The sequence below is a fragment of the Dasypus novemcinctus genome, unplaced genomic scaffold (genome assembly GCF_030445035.2).
Source record: "Dasypus novemcinctus isolate mDasNov1 unplaced genomic scaffold, mDasNov1.1.hap2 scaffold_108, whole genome shotgun sequence".
NCBI lineage: Eukaryota > Metazoa > Chordata > Mammalia > Cingulata > Dasypodidae > Dasypus > Dasypus novemcinctus.
Window position 1 is genome coordinate 260,516 of NW_026688147.1, and position 17,270 is coordinate 277,785.

General features: G+C 40.5%; 1 long non-coding RNA gene across 1 annotated transcript; it reads left to right on the forward strand.

Annotated features, from left to right (window-relative positions):
• Nucleotides 1-387: 387 nt before the first annotated feature.
• On the forward strand, nucleotides 388-15,316 carry LOC139438512 (uncharacterized). The gene is made up of 3 exons (XR_011648186.1): nucleotides 388-557; nucleotides 2,049-2,122; nucleotides 14,687-15,316. It is a non-coding gene; the product is annotated as an uncharacterized lncRNA (long non-coding RNA).
• Nucleotides 15,317-17,270: the final 1,954 nt, after the last annotated feature.

The following is a 17,270-nucleotide window of genomic DNA, read 5'->3' on the forward strand; positions in this document are numbered from 1 at the left end:
GGCCTGCTCTGTCTCTCTTCCCATGGCGCCCACTCCCCTTCTGTCTGTGCCCACACCCCCCTTCTAAAGACACCAGCCATCCTGGACGAAGGGTCCTCCCACTCCAGTTGGCCTCATTCAATTTAAATGATTCTGCTTGCAATAACACTTTTGCAAAAAGTTTGTGTTGCCAGGTACCCGGGATTAGGACTTCAGGGTATCTTTTTGGGTACAAAGCTCAACCCATAATGTGGAACACAGATTCCCTTGGAAAGTAAGTTAATGGTGTATAAAATAATCCCACAAAATGCCTCCTTCCTCTTCTCCTAACCACCCACAATCAGTGGTGCCCAGGTGAGTCCCCAGTTCTGGTCAACTCTCGCTGGAGTACTGGTGGGAGGCCTCTTGAGTCTCATGAGCTTCACTTCACACACAGAAGTGTGGTTTCCAGTTGAAGCAAGCATGGCCCTCAGCCTGCCCCCCGGGATATCTCTTGCATCTGACGTACCCCTCTGCCTGGCTTCTAGCGTGTGGAAGGACTGGATGGAGGAAGGGGACTTCTGGGGCCATCTGACAAGGTAACTGTCTCTGCTGGCCCTTAAAACAGGAGGGGGATGGAACGGAAGTGTTCCTGACCTTCAGCCAACACACGCCTCATCTGTTTTCTTCCTGTGAGCAATAGGTTTTGAACAACTGTAAATGGTTTCACTTATTAAGTGGGGTTTACATTTTGAGTCTACAGTACCTATGATACTGCCAGTGAGTTGATGACCATCGTGAGATAATAGTCAAAAAGCCAGGACTCTTGATGTATGAAGTTGCTCAATGCTTCTTTATCGAGAGAATATTAAATTCATCTGGATTTTCAGAATAACAAAGAGAGTTCACACTACACCGTTTAGTTTGTACCTTTGAGGAGTCCCTTTCCACAGCACCCTAAGGTGGACTGTAGATTGCTCCTTGATGGGGTGTCACTGATAGAAAGTACTGCTGAGGACTGCACAGTGGGGCTTGTGACTTCTGAAGCTTGAATGTGGTAGAAATGCAGAGCAGAGCCCCTGCCCACTGAAGGCCAGGCCCAAGAGGGAGAAGGACAGAGTGAGCCTGAAGACTCAGTGTCTCCTTCTTGAATTTGCCGGTCTTATAAGCAGTCCCACCTTCCAGGGCTGACTGAACAAGAGCCAGAGAGCAGCCCCAAGGTAGAAAGTGACTGGGGCTCTGCCCCTTGGAGGGAAATCAGGAATGAGCCATAAGCACACCTTTCTATATGACAGGGTTGGCACACTAAGGCCCATGGGCCAAACCTAGCCCCCATCCAGTTTTGATAAAGTTTTATTAGAACATAGCCACACCCATTCATTTCTCTATCCTCCCTGTGTAAGATGTTGGGGTTGAGTGATAGCGACAGAGCCCCTGGGGCAGGAAATTTCCCACCTGGCCCTTCACAAAGAAAGTCGCTGACTCCTGCTCGAATGCCTTACTGCTGCCTGGAAAATGGGAATTGTCTTTAGAATACATTCATTCAAATGGGATTTTATGTGTTTAAAGCATTTAAGGGCAGTTTTGATTAGCTGGGATTACAGGCAAATTCAAGTCCTGGGGCTTTGTGTATGCCAAAAGGAAATGATGCAACTGAAATATATATTAATTAAAATCTAAAGAAAAGAATCTTAAAAGCAACAAGAACAGCAAAAGGCATTTCAAAGTCCATTTGTACCAATGTTCACACCATGGTATTGGGATTATGGGCACTGGTATCTGATCAACTCCAGGGCTCCAGGAGCAGTTTCTCTGACCTTGGGGTCATTGGTCATAAAGAGGGTGAATTCTGTACTACAGGTTTGCTGAAGGACCAAACTGCCCCAAAATTCATTGCAGGTACTTTCAGCCCCTAACAAAGCTGATCAGATTACTTCCTAAGTCAATTTCCTTGGAGCACAGTTAACAGTAGTCAGTGTGTTGGTTAGCAGCCCAGGCTGAGCAGTCCTGGGTCGAAGTATCAGCTCTATGGTGACTAGCTGTGGAGCCTTCACAAGTCACAGCCTCTCTGTCTCACTTTGCCATTCTAGGACAGATCAAACAGAACCGACCTCATCGCCACTTATGAGAATGAATGTACTTAGTCCGCATACAGTGGCTCACGGTAAGCCCTGGGTCGGTGGAGCTCTAATTACTGTTTTGTTTTTAATTTTTAATTTTCTAATTATCATTTTTTAAAGTTAATAGATCACACAAAACTTTACATTAAAAAACATAAGAGGTTCCCATATACTCCACACTCCACCCCCATCAATTTTAGAGTTGTATTTTTTAAAGATACATAGATCACAAAAAATGTTACATTCAAAAAATATGAGGTTCCCATATACCCCCACCCCCCTCACTCCACTCCTCCCACATCAACAACCTCTTTCATTAGGGTGGCACATTCATTGTATTTGGTGAATACATTTTGGAGCACTGCTACACCCCATAGACTAATTGGCTTTGGCTAGTGATGGTCAGTGCCCTTTTGCTAAGGATTGGGTCCACAGGGGCAAGCCTTTCCTTCCTGATCTGATCACTGTCAGAGAGGCACATGATAGAACCTTCAACCTGGGGGCTTAAATGAGTGGTTCTGGGGCATTGTCAGACTAACCCTGGCAAACTGAGACAGTGGCTAAAAGTAAAGATAGACTTCCCATGCCAAGGTGTGTGTGTGTGTGTGTGTGTGTGTGTGTGTGTGTGTGTGTGTGTGTGTGGCAGGGAGGCTCTGCTCAGTCCAGTCTCAGGAACCCAGGTGGAGGGAGGGTCAACAATCAGGCTGTGGTCCTTTCAGTGTCAAGTCTCTGGAGCTCCTGGCCATGGGTGCTTACATGCTTCTGCCTGAAGAGTCACACATGCCTCCTTGGTCACATGCAAGCACCTAGCAGAGGAGCAGGGATGGTTAATCCTGTGGGTGGCCGGGAGTGGAGAAGAATTGGCTATTGTTTCAGTCTGCCACTCAGCTGATCCTGAAGAGCCCTCCAGGGTTGGGTCTCTGGCTCCATTTCCCACTGTTGGAAAGTCCTTGCTTCTCCTACCAAGTGCCCTTTCTCAGCCAGCAGCTCTATCTGCAATAGCAAGCTCTCCTCCACTGTCACGTCCATTTCCTACCCCCAGCACCAACAACCTCAGCAACCCTCCTTCTATGTCACCCTGCACTTTGTTCACACCTCAGCTATTTCCTGAGGGAAAACTGATGGTAGACAACAAGGGCCAAACCAGTATCAGGAAACACTGAATTTCAACAATACTCAAAACACAAAGGGCCAAATGGATATCAAGAGAGAAAGGTAAATGGGGTTTGTTTTGCTTTGTGTTTTATATTACATTAAAAAAATATGAGGTCCACATGTACCCCCCATCCCCCTAACCCCACTACTCCACCTATAGCAAAATTCTCCTCCATCATCATGACACGTTCATTGCATTTGGTGAATACATCTCTGAGCATCGCTGCACCTCATGGTCAATGGTCCACATCATAGCCCACACTCTCCCACGTTCCACCCAGTGGGCCATGGGAGGACCAACAATGTGCGGTAACTGTCCCTGCAGCACCACCCAGGACAACTCCAAGTCCCGAAAATGCCTCCACATCTCATCTCTTCCTCCCATTCCCCACACCCAGTAGCCACCATGGCCTCTTTTTTCCACACCAGTGCCACATTTTCTTCGAATACTAGCCACAATAGTTCATGAATAGAATATCAGTAGGTCCACTCTAATCCATATTCTATTCCTCCATCCTATGGACCTTAGATTGTTTGAGTCCATTCCACATATGACAACAGGGGGCTTAGGTTCCACATGGATGTTGGATGCAATTCTCCTGCTTTCAGTTGTAGACATTCTTGGCTCCATGGCGTGGTGGTTGACATTCTTCACCTCCATGTTAGCTGAGTGGGGTAAGTCCAATAAACCAGAGTGTAGGAGCTGAAGTCTGTTGAGGCTCAGGGTCTGACTATCACATGGTCAGTCCAGAGATTCAGATACCCTAGATATATCTTAAACCCCAGCACCAACTACAATTCAACTACAATGTGAAAAGAGATCACATGTGAGTCCAGCTCCATCACACAGAAACACAAACTCCAAAGAAGGGCCAACTGACATTGCACTGAACTTCATCTGCCATGACCATAAGACCTGTGGGTCTTTGTAGCCCTCAGAAGAACGAATACCTGGGGTTGTATCTACTTTATCTGTCTCTGAGACTCTGCTCAGGTGTGCATAACGACAACCCCTCTGATAACATTTTTAGAGACTGATAGCCATATAAACTTTAGAGAGCTCTTTTTTAGAGACTCATAACCATATAAACTCATTTGTCCTTTCCAATTCCCCCTTGATTTAGGTCAAAAGGCATTTTTAACTCCTGTTATTATATGTAGACAGGGATATTCTGCTGGTCTGAGTTGAACCATTTATTCAAGGTCATTGTCTAGTTACGTCATCAGCTAGTACTTGATAGTGATCCCTCGGCAACAGGGAGGCTCATCTCCAGGAGTCATGTCCCACACTAGTGGGGAAGGCAATGCATGTATATGCTGAGTTTGGCTTTGAGACTTGCCACATTTGAGCAACATGGAGGCTCTCAGGAGGTAACTCTTAGGCACACTACTGCTCTAGGCCTTGCTCTTATTTCAGGTGCACAGGCTCACAAGCATAGTCATTAGTATCAGGAGCTCATTGTTGGAACTTCATTCCTTTTTGGTCTTTGCCGTTGCACTTGGGGGATTGTTGCTGTTCCCTTAGGGACTATGATAGAGCTCCCCTGGCTAGGAATTCAGCACTCCCTCAGTTGTAGTTTTTAATTGTTTCCACTAAGAAAATATCCAAACATATATGCCCTGCAGAACTCCCTGTGAACCATATGTCCCCTGTCAATAACATACCATACCACCATTCCTCTGCTGCCATTGTTGAACCCCTCTGTGATCCAAAACTTCCTGAAAAGTGAAGCCCAGTATATTGCCAGGTTCCCTTAATAGTAAAATGGAATATAGCAATGAGTTTAAAGGTTAGATATAGAATACATATTAATTTGGAAAAATTCTACATCTTATCTTTTTCTTTTCTTTCTTCTAATTATTAAGCTTATCTTCCCAAGAGTTTTAGGTCACAGTAATTCATATATACAATATGCAGTATTCCCACATATCCAACATAAAACCTTTTCCCTGCCACAGCAAAAATCTTTTAACATATTCGTACCATATTTACTGAAACTGATGTACAGATATTGAGACAATAGTTTTCAAACAAGGTAACATTTGTGTTTCCTTTGTGGTTTATACTTTAGGCTATATGATTTTCTAAATTTTTAGTTATCTTATGTTTTACATTATGGTTTACATTTTAGCCTATCAGCCCCTATATATTTTTGGTGTAATTTTACATGTCTTATATCCATCCTTCCGTACTCTATTGCCCTCACAGTTACGTTGGTTCCATCTATTCAATACCTATTTCCCCCTCCCCTTGGGGCCTACAGTGACAGTCAATCTTCATTTCTTGAAGAGCCATGTTCAGAGATACTTGTAACAGTGTTGAGGGCTAGACATGCTCAACTGCCCTAATGCCCTGGGAGCCAACATTTCTCTTGAGAGATACAGTTCACTCTATTTGATGGCATCAGTCCTCCCCAGGATGTGGGTATACCTTCACTCTCATTATATGGGTCTCTACCCAATGATATAACCCTCTCTGGCAAAATGAGAATTCACATATTCCCTAGGAGTCTGTCCTGCATCAGATTATCCCCTTTAAGTATCTTAAACAGGTAACTTCCCTTATTATATTTTTGAAAAGGTTTTCTCAGCATTATACTCTCAACTAAATACCTGACAATCTCCTATGTTCATATGTTGCCCCAATCTCCCCCTAATTTCTTGGCAATATTACTCATCCGCCCATCCCTAGCCCCCCTCAAGCCCACAATGCCCCACCCAAAGTTAACCCTATGCCCCAATTTTATCCCTTCCAGGCACACATATTTACCTCCAGCTTATAGATTTCATCCATGTAGATGTCAGCTTACATCCTTCTTCTACCCCACGATTTCCTGTAAGCCTATCATCCAGTCTCTAGCTCTCCGAGGCATATTGTGTTTACTTATTTCATATTATTGATGTCATGTAGTATTTGTCCTTCAATGCCTGGGTTGCTTCACTCAACATAAGCTTCTCAAGATTCATCCATGTTATCACGTGTGTTTGTAGTGTATTTGTTCTTAAAGTTGAGTAGTATTCCATTGTATGTATATACCACATTTTATTTATCCATTCATCTGTTGATGGGCATTTGGGTTGATTCCAACTTTTGGCATGGAAAAAAATTCTACATCCTATCTTTTACTTTTCTTTTCTTTTCTTTTTCCCCCTAATTGAGCTTCTCTTCACAGGAGTCCTAGACCACAGCAATGCATATATATAATATACAGTACTCCCATACAACCACCACAAAACCTTTTCCCTTCCACATCGATACTCTTACACCCTATTCACATCATATTTACTTAACGTGATGTACAGAGTCTGAGACAATAGCTTTCTAACAAGGTGACATCTGTGCTTACATTGTGGTGCATACTTGGGGATATACAGTTTTTTACATTCTTAGTTATCCTATGTTTTACATTATGGTTTACATTATCAGTCTGTCATCTCCTATATGTTATGGTGTAATATTACATGTTTTATATCCATCCTTGTGTACTCTCACGAAACTCCTCTCTTACCCCCCATATACCTTGGTTCCACACATTTAACGTCCATTTTCCCTTCCACCTTGGTGCCCACAGTGACAGCCAACCTCCATTTCCCGAGGAGCCACTTCCAGAGATAGATGGAATAGTGTTCAGGGCCTAACTTGCTCAACTGCCCCAATGCCCTGGGAGCCACCCTTTCTCTCGAGGGATACAGTTCCCTCTATTGGATGGCATTAGTCCTCCCCAGGATGTGGGTCCACCCCCACTCTCACTACTTGGGTTTCTACCCCATGGTGTCACCCACTCTGGCAGAATGAGCATTTAGACATTCCCCAGGAGCCCGTCCTGCATCAGACCCTCCCCTCCGAGCATTCTAAACAGGTAAGCCTCTTTATTATATTTTGATATGATTTTCTCGGCATTTTACTCTCCACCAACACCTGACCCTCTCCTTTGTTCGTATGCTACCCCTCCCTCCCCCCACTTTTGGGCAGTGTTACCCACCCTTCCCTCCCCAGCCACCCTCAAACCCGCAAAGCCCCAACCAAAGGCAACCCCTTGCCCCCCTTCTTTCTCTTCTTTGTGTTCATACTTACCACCATCTCGTCTTAAATTCCACCCCTGCAGACATCGGCTCACATCCTTCCTCCACCCTCCGATTTCCTGTAAGCCTATCGTTGAGTCTCTTGCTATCTAGGGCAGCTTGGTTATTTCATATCATTGAGGTCATGTAGTATTTGTCCTTCAATGTCTGGGTTGCTTCACTAAACATAAGGTTCTCAAGATTCCTCCATGTTATCACATGTGTTTGTAGTGTGTTTGTTCTTACAGCCGAGTAGTATTCCATTGTGTGTATAGACCACACTTTATTGATCCACTCATCTGTTGATGGGCATTTGGGTTGATTCCAATTTTTGGCAATAGTGAACAATGCTGCTATGAACATTGGTGTGCATCTATTGGTTTGTGTCCTTGTTTTCAGTTCTGCTGGGTATATACCCAGCAGTGGAATTGCTGAGTCATATGGCAAATCTATGGATAGTTTTTGAGAAACAGCCAAACTGTCCTCCAGAATGGTTGGATCCTTCTGCATTCCCACCAGCAGTGGATGAGTGTTCCCATTCCTCCACATCCTCTCCAGCATTTGTATTCTTCTGTTTGTTTCATAGCTGCCAATCTTATGGGAGCAAGATGGTATCTCATTGTAGTTTTGATTTGCATTTCCCCGATAGCTAGAGATTTGGAGCATTTTTTCATGTGCTTTTTAGCCATTTGTATTTCTTCTTTGAAGAAGTGTCTGTTTAAACCTTTTCCCCATTTTTTAAATGGGTTGTTTATCTTTTTATTTTCAAGATATAGGTGTTCTTTATATATGCAAGTTATAAGTCTCCTATCCAATATATGGTTACCAAATATTTTCTCCCATTGTATAGGCTCCCTTTTTACTTTCTTGACAAACTCCTTTGAGGTGCAGAAGGCTTTAATTTTGAGGAAGCCCCAGTTATCTATTTGTTCTTTTGCTCCTCGTGCTTTTGGTGTGAAGTTCATGAAGCCATTTCCTATTACTTGACTCTTATATTTAGGTCTTTGATCCATCTTGAGTTGATCTTTGTATAAGGTGTGAAATGTTAATCCTCTTTCATTCTTTTACATATGGATATCCAGTTCTCCAGGCACCATTTGTTGAATAGGCATTGTCTCCCAGTTAGAGGGAATGGTGGCTTCATCAAATATTATATGGCTATATATATGAGGATCTATGTCAAACTTTCAGTTTGGTTCCATTGGTCTGTGTGTCTCTCCTTATGCCAATACCATGCTGTTTTCACTACTGTAGCTTGGTAGTATGTTTTGAAGTCAGGTAGTGTGATTCCTCCAATTTCATTTTTCTTTTTCAAAATGTCTTTGGCTGTTCAGGGCCTCTTTCCTTTCCAAATAAATTTCATAGTTAGTTTTTCTAGTTCCTTAAAAAATTCTGTGTTGATTTTTATTGGGATTGTATTGAATGTGTAGATCAGTTTTGGTAGGGTAGACATCTTAATAATATTCAGTCTCCTATCCATGAACAGGGAATATTCTTCCATTTACTTAGGTTTTCTTTGATTTCCTTGAACAATCTTGTGTAGTTCTCTGTGTATAAGTTTTTTACCTCTTTAGTTAAATTTATTCCTAGGTATTTGATTTTTTAATTGTCTATTGTAAATGGTATTTGTTTCTTGATTTCCTCCTGAGTTTGCTCTTTATTGGTGTACAGAAATGCTACTGATTTTTGCTCATTGATCTTATAACCTGCGACTATACTAAACTCATTTATGAGTTCTAGAAGCTTTGTTGTAGACCTCTCAGAGTTTTCTATGTATAGGATCATGTCATTTGCAAATATTGAAATTTTGAATTCTTCCTTTCAAATTTGAATGCCTTTTTTTCTTGGTTCTTGCCTCAGTCCTTGAGCAAGTCCTTCTAAGACAATGTTCAATAGAAGAGGTGATAGTGGGCATCCTTGTCTTTTTCCTGATCTTAGAGGGAAGGATTTTAGGACTTCACCATTGCAAACGATGTTGACTATGGGGTTTCATATATACTTTTTATCATGTTCAAAAAATTTCCTTGTATTCCAATCTTTTGGAGTGTTTTTATCATGAGAGGGTGCTGTATTTTGTCAAATGCTTTTTCTGCATCTATAGATATGATCATGTCATTTTTTTCATTCAATCTGTTTATATGGTGTATTACATTGATTGATTTTCTTATGTTGAACCATCCTTGCATACCTGGAATGAATCCCACTTGGTCATGGTGTATAATTTGTTTAATGTGTTGTTGAATAGGGTTAGCAAGTATTTTGTTGAGTATTTTTGTGTGTAGGTTCATTAGAGAATTTGATCTGTAATTTTCCTTCTTGTGGTGTCTTTGTTTGGCTTTGGTACTAGGGTATTGTTGGCATCATAGAATGAGTTCTAAAATGTTCCTTCTGTTTTGGTTTTTTGGAAGAGTTTTAGCAAGATTGGTGTTAGTTCTTTCTGGAATCTTTTGTAGAATTCACCTAGAAGCCCTCTGGCCCTGGGCTCTTCTTAGTTGGGAGATTTTTAATGACTGATTCTATCTCTTTACTTGTGATTGGTTTGTTGAGATCACCAATTTCTTCTTTCGTCAGTATAGGCTGCTTATGTGTTTCTATGAATTTCTCCATTTCCTCTGAATTGTCATTTTTGTTGGAATATAGTTTTTCAAAGTATCCTCTTATGATAGTCTTTATTTCTGTGGGGCCATTGGTGATATCTCCTTTGTCATTTCTTATTTTGTGTATTTGCTTCTTCTCTCTTTTTTTCTTTCTTAGTCTAGCTAAGGGTTTGTCATTTTTATTGATCTTCTCAAAGAACCAGCTCTTGGTCTTTTTTATCTATTCAAGTGCTTTCTTATTTTCTATTTCATTTAGTTCTACACTTATCTTTGTTCTTTCTTTCTTCTTCCTGTGGGGTTACTTTGTTGTTGTTATCTAATTCCTCCAAATGTGCAGTTAGTTCTTCAATTTTTGCTCTTTCTTCTTTTTTGATGTATGAATTTATGGGTATAAATTTCCATCAGTACTGCTTTTGCTGCATCCCATAAATTTTGGTATGTTGTGTTATCATTATCATTAGTTTCAAGGTAGTTATTAAGTTCTTTTGAGATTTCCTCTTTTACCCACTGTTTTCTAAGAGTGTGCTGTTTAATTTCCATATCTTGGTGTGAAATCTGGGCCTCTGGCCCTTTCAGATTTCCAGCTTCACTCCACTGTGGTCAGAGAAATGATTTTGTATGATTTCAATCTTTCTGAATTCATTAAGCCTTTCTTTGTGGCCTAGCATATGGTCTGTCTTGGAGAATGATTCATGTGCACTTGAGAAAAATATGTATCCTGCTGTATTCTCGTGTAATGATCTGTATATGTCTATTAGATCCAGCTCCCCTAATATACTGTTCAAATATTTTGTTTCTTTAGTGATTCTGTTTTGAGATGTTCTGTCCAAAGTTGATAGTGGTGTATTAAAATCTCCCATTATAATCTTAGAGGCATCTATTCTTTCTCTTAGTTTTTCCAGTGTTTTCCTCATGTATTTGGAGGCACCTTTGTTAGGAGCATAAATATTTATGATTGTTCATTCTTCTTGAGAGATATCCCTTCCATTAATATGTAGTATCCTTCTTTGTCTCTCACAATTGTAGCAATGCTTAAAAATGTGTTCATCAATTGTAACAAATGTATCACACTGATGAAAGCTGTTGTTAATATGGGAAGATGTGGGAGGGGAAGGAGTTGTGGTGTTTCAGAATCCCCTATATTTTTATGTAAAATTTAGGCAATCAAAAGCTTGTTTAAAAATAAAAAAGTATTAAAAATGAATTAAAAATAAAATCCATGCCTATGTAGGTAGTTACCTTTTTCTTTAGAAATTTTGCAACTTTGTCTAAAATCAATTGTCTATAGAAACATGGGTTAATTTCTGAAATTTCAATCCTATTGCATTGGTTTAAATATCTATCCCTCTAACAGTCCAAAATTTTTACATGATTGTATATTTGTAAAGTATGGAAATTAGTAACTCTCAGTCTTCCAAATTAGTTCTTATTTTTCAAGAGATTTTGACAAATTTGGGACATTTTGTAATTCTATATAAATTTGACTTTCACCTTTTCTATTTCTGAAAAATAAAAAATATTGATGGGATTACATTAAATTAGCAGATTTCTTTAGACTTTAGTGATGTCTTAAATGTATTCTCTTCAAAATCTTAAGTTTGGGAGGTTAGATAATAATTTCCTGAAAAGAAAATAACAGTAGTTAACTATTCTTTTAATGGAATCAGATAAAGACTCTGGAAAATTTAAGTTGAGTTGGAAAGGATGAACATGAATTACCTAGGTGAAAAAGGTAAAAAATACTTGAGGCTGATGGAAAGCTTATGCAAAAGATCCTTCTAAGAAATATCTTGGAGTGGATGGAAAGCTGAAATAAGACCCATCCATTTGAAGTGCTGGAATGAAGTGGGAGAAGGATGGGACAAGATTGCAGGAAGGACAGGGTGTTATTGGTTAGGTTAACTATTAAATTTATACCCAAAGAAATGGAGAGGTACTGAATTGTTTTAGCAGGGTGATATTGTGAGGCAATTTACATTTCTGAAAGATTATCATAGCTGCTGTGTGAAGAAAGAATGAGGAAGGAGCAAGAGTAGTTGAAGAGAAACACAGAAAGAACACAAGATGGTGAATTAGACTTTGGAAAGTACTGTATGAATGCAGGATGAATCGATAATAGATTAGATGACTGAGATTTTATGACTGAATTAAGGATGACTCTCCAAGGATTTGTATAACATGGGTTGTGAAGACATTTTTATTAACTCTTGAGACCCATGCAAAGGAAAAGAGGGGCTTGGTTGGGTCAGAACTTGAAGGAGTTTTAATGTTGGCCTAGGACTAAAGTATTTCTACTGAAAGTCATTGTCATGTCCTTCATCAGGGTCCAATGGGTGGTTTAAAGCAGGATGAACTCAGGCACAAATGGTCAAGGAAAAGGAAAGAGAAGGCGATCTGGGTGATCAGAAACCTGGTGTAGAGCAAATGTTTGTCTGAAATTGGGCAGCTACTTCAGGATATCAACTTCACTTGAATTCCAAAATGCATGATAGCAGAACAGGGGCAGGTGGGAAACAGGGCAGTATCAAGAGCAGCAGGGGAATAGAGGAAAGTCGAATTAAGCAACAGCAAAAGTGGATATGAAATTTATGCAAACCTCATTGAGAGGAAGTGCTAGTGACAGACAAGTGACAATTCCCACACTGTATTACTTCTGGCATTTAAGATGCACCCATTGTCATCATTGTCTCCTTCTATGTTACTTAGAAATTAAGTGTTTCTTTCCATTGCCTGAATCCTGAATCCAAAGCCAGCTTTTTAAATTTTTAAAAAAAATCTTTTGGTACTTTGTAGGTATTCCGATCTCTGTGTTTGATGTAAAAAAAAAAAAAAAGATAAGATAAATCTTCATAGACTGCAAATACATTCCAATGTATCTACAGGTGGACTGATTTTTATTTATGTTACAAAGTAGCACATATTGGTCATTTTAAGTGAAAAATATCAAGCTTACATTTTGGAAATTTCTCCCCCATTATTTCTTCTAATTTGGACTTTTTTGTTATTCACTGTATGCTTTCTTTCTGAAACTTTTTTAGTGATTGGAGCACTCAAGATCTCAATAAAATGCATTTTCTTTTGTATTTTTCACTTTTTCAATATATTCTGAATTCTTGGTAAATTCCACAGTTCTATAACAAATTCTAATCTCTTGATTACTATGTTCAGATCTGGTCTGTGTTGTTAGGAGAGGGAAAGAGAAAAGAAAGGACAATAACATAAAGAGTGATAGAAAACAGAATAAAGGTGCTAGAAATAAAAACTCAGAAAAATCTGGAGCTAAACAAAGAGAGATGGAATTTAAGAGAAACAACAGAAATGGAAGATAGAAAGATGTAAAGGAAGGGGAATAGTGTTGGTAGCCAAAATCAGTACCCACAGAAAAGAGGAAATCAAGGACGAGGAAGCACAGCAAACAGGAAGCACTGCCTGCAACACCTAATACAAAAAAGAAAAAAAAAGGAAAAAAGGAAGAAAAAAGGAAAAATAAAAATAAAAGGTGGTGGGGGGATAAAGAGGAAGGAAAGTCAATGAAACAAATGAACAAAAAGGACCAGACAAGGCTTCAAGCAAGGAGTCATCTTTGCAATTGAATAAACTGCTTAGTAGTCTATCCTTCCCCCTTCTCCCTTCCTCACTTCCCTCCCTCCCAGAGCAGCAGAAGGGCCATGTGAGAGCTCCCTTCTGAGATTCAAATGGGACCCTAGTGAACCAAATCACCACAGGAAATAATGACTCCTAGTCTCTTTGACAGAGAGCACCCACACCTTGCTGGGAACCCTAAATATGTTATTGGAAGCCTACCAAGCATTTCCTACTTTTCCCCTACCTTAGGTTTGTGCACAGTTCTAGTTAATTGCCTACATCTGCCTTCTCCCAGAGGAATTTCCCTTATCCCAGGGTGTTTAGATAAATCAGCCTCTCTCAGCAGATTCAACTCTCCTCTCTTCCTAGCATCTCCCCAAGACAGCTGGCATGCTCCACTAAAAAAAGGGGCAGGAGGTGTTAGACAATTGAATCTGCATTCCTCCGGCCCCTCTGCACCACAGCAGAACCCTCCCACTCTCAGAGTTTGTCTGATACTGGTGGGAAAGGGGAATGCTGGAGTTTTGGGGGGTGCTGGGTTCCAGGAATGTGGGCTTGGGTGAATGTGGGCTTGAGGAACACAGGGTCAGGAAACACAGGTTATGGAAACACAGAGTTTGGGGAATGCGAGCTTCTGGGAATGCAAGTTTGGGGATCATGGGTATGTGGAACAAGAAGCTTGGGAACACTGTCATGCAACCAGGGGTGTTCAGGGAATGCTGTGGCTAGCAGCCTTAGGGGAAGGGTTTAGATTTCCCACAGCTTCGGGCTCAACAGTCAGAAACCCACACTTAAACCTTGAGCAAGCACTCCTTTTGTTGCACTCTCTCCAGATTGATGTCCAGAAACATCCTGCCTTGTGGATTTCCAAAACAGCTCTCTTGGCAGAATTCTGTCCCCACTTGGCTGTTTTATTGCAGGAGAGTTGACAAGGGTGTACTCACTTGGATGCCATCTTGCCCCACCTCAATATACTTCATTTAAATTCATTCTGAGATTCACCTTTTGGTTCTATTTTCTGTTGAGTGAATGCATCTCCCATTTTTTTGCAGGCTGAGCAGTATCAATTACTAACAGTTTTCCTCATATCTTTCTCTCTCCTTCCATGCTCACTCCTCTCTACTTCAATCAGCACACAGGAACCTCTAACAAGTGATAGGATATTCATAAATATTTAAGAATAGTTTTTAAAATTCTGATCTTTCACAGGTAGGAGCCACAGAATTCCTTTGGAAAGACAGTTGCTGGAGGCAAGAAAGTAAGAGTGCTGAACTGCCCATCTTTGTGAATAGTGGGCCACCTCATGGCCATCTTGCATGAGATGACAGGATCAAGAGTGGTGATGAGCTGCTGACTCTCCATGCTCTAGACTTGACCAATTTAAATCCCAGTGAGGTGGTGGCTATTCTGAAAGCCAGAGCTGCTTCCCCAGCTGTCACCCTTAAAGCACTGGAGATGCAGATTTTGGAGGAGCCAACCCACGCCATGGAAGAACACCAAGTGTTTTCAGTGAGAATGAATTCCATGCCAGGTGGTCCCCATCATGTTGCTTGGCCTTCCAAGAAACCTGCATGATTGCCATGATACAGTTTTAAGAGAAAGCTATTTGGGATGTAGGGGCCTTAGTATTGTTGGTAAATATGAAGAATGCCACACCAATCAGCCTTTCTTCTTTTTAACTATCATCCTGGGAATTCCTGCTTATTATGATGGAATTTTAAATTGTTATTTAATTGAGATCTCATTGTAGCAACGAATGGCCTATCCACCATGGGAATAAGCCATTCCACATTAGTCCCCATGCTAAAGGAGCAGAGCAATAAAACCACATTGACTGTTTTTCGTTGACCTGGAAGCCTCATGTAGATTTTTGAAGTTAGTTTTGAATTAAGCATCTTCTCTAGTGAAAAGAGGAATTTTTAAGGTAATTACAGTTGGTTGCTGAAGATCGTAAAATCTTCATTTACTTGAACAGTTCTGTAGCAGACATCACCTTCCCAGGGTCACATGATGGAGGAATAAAATATGGATTAGAGTGCACTTGCTGATATTCTACTGTGGAACTCTTGTGGCTAGAAGTGGAAGAAATTGTGGCATTGATGTGGTGAGAGTGGCCATGGTAGTTGCTGAGGGTAGGGAGAGGGAGGAAGAGATGTATTGTGGGGGCATTTGGGACTTGGAGTTGTCCTAAATGATATTGCAGGGACAGATGCAGGACATTATATATCCTGCCATAACCCACTGAATGGACGGGGGGGAGTGTAAACTGCAATGTAAACCATTATCCATGTGGTGCAGCAGTGCTCCAAAATATCGTCACCAAATGCAATGAATGTGCCATAATGATGAAAGAGATTGTTGATGTGGGAGGAGTGGGGTGAGGGGGGGCAAGGGGTATATGGGAATCTCATGTTTTTTTAGTGTGACATTAAAAAAAAAGAAAGAAAGAAAAAGAAAGATTCATTTCCCAAGTAATTTTTTGTCACATTGGAAAATACTGAAGCAGGTTTTGCTAAAAATCATTTCTGGAGTTTGTGTTATACTTATCAGCCATCTTGGCTGGAAGTCTTTTTGTGATTTATGCAACTAAAATGGATAATGATAAAACCATACCTCTATTAGATATAAACTCACACCTATATATCACAGCTGAGTAAGAGAAGGAGATCATTTATTTTATTCTCATAAGTGTCTTGCATGTTTTAGAATCCCTTGTTTTCCCCATTATTTCTTTACTTATGAACTTAATTCAAGTAAGAGATTGAAAATTTCTTTTTTTAAAAATCTGAAACAGTAGGTTTTTTAAAGAAAGGTTTATTTATTTATTTCTCTCCCCTCCCCCTGCCCCAGTTGTCTGTTCTCTGTGTCTATTTGCTGTGTCTTCTTTGTCTGCTTCTGTTCTTGTCAGTGGCACAGGAATCCCTGTTTCTTTTTGTTGTGTCATCTTGTGTCAGCTCTCTCTGTGTGTGGTGCCATTCCTGGGCAGGCTGCACTTTCTTTCATGCTGGGTGGCTCTTCTTAATGGGGGCACACTCCTTGTGAGTGGGGCTCCCCTATGCAGGGACACCCCTGTATGGCAGGGCACTCTTTGTGCATATCAGTACTGCATGTGGACCCACTCCACACGGGTCAAGGAGGCCCGGGGTTTGAACCATGGACCTCTCATGTAGTAGATGGATGCTCTATCCACTGGGCCAAGTCCACTTCCCAACAGTAGGTTTTTGATGTTATCTTTCAATCAACTCCTGGTCATTAGACTATTTCATATTTTTGTAGTACTTTTGAAAGCAATGAGTACCCATTTTGCTGGCCCTTTATTCAATATGATTGTCCTCTGGAAGAACATAAAGAAGTGAATAAGAACAATTATCTTTATCTCACCAATATTATGCATAATTGAAAAAAGTTTCATTTAGAAACCAAGTTCAAAATCTGTCCTCATTTACAAATGACCTCTGAAGTAAATTGTCTGACCAGAAAATGTATTTCAAACACTGTATCTGTTTGAAGCATGACCTCTTTATTTCCCAACATAGTAGGTTCCTTGCTGGGATTTAGTGTATCTGCATGTCATTGATGATTTCAGTTAGTTTTATAATGATTAAAAAAACATCTCTTTTGAATAAATGAGAAATGGGCATCATAATGCTTACTGATGTGTTCAACCCCTTTGTTACACTGTACAGTCAATATGTAACTGGGACACAGTGAAGTGACCCCTACATTATATTACTGTTAGTGATGATTGGCTTTTGAAGTAAGTTGACATTGGAAGGCTTTGATATTCGGATTG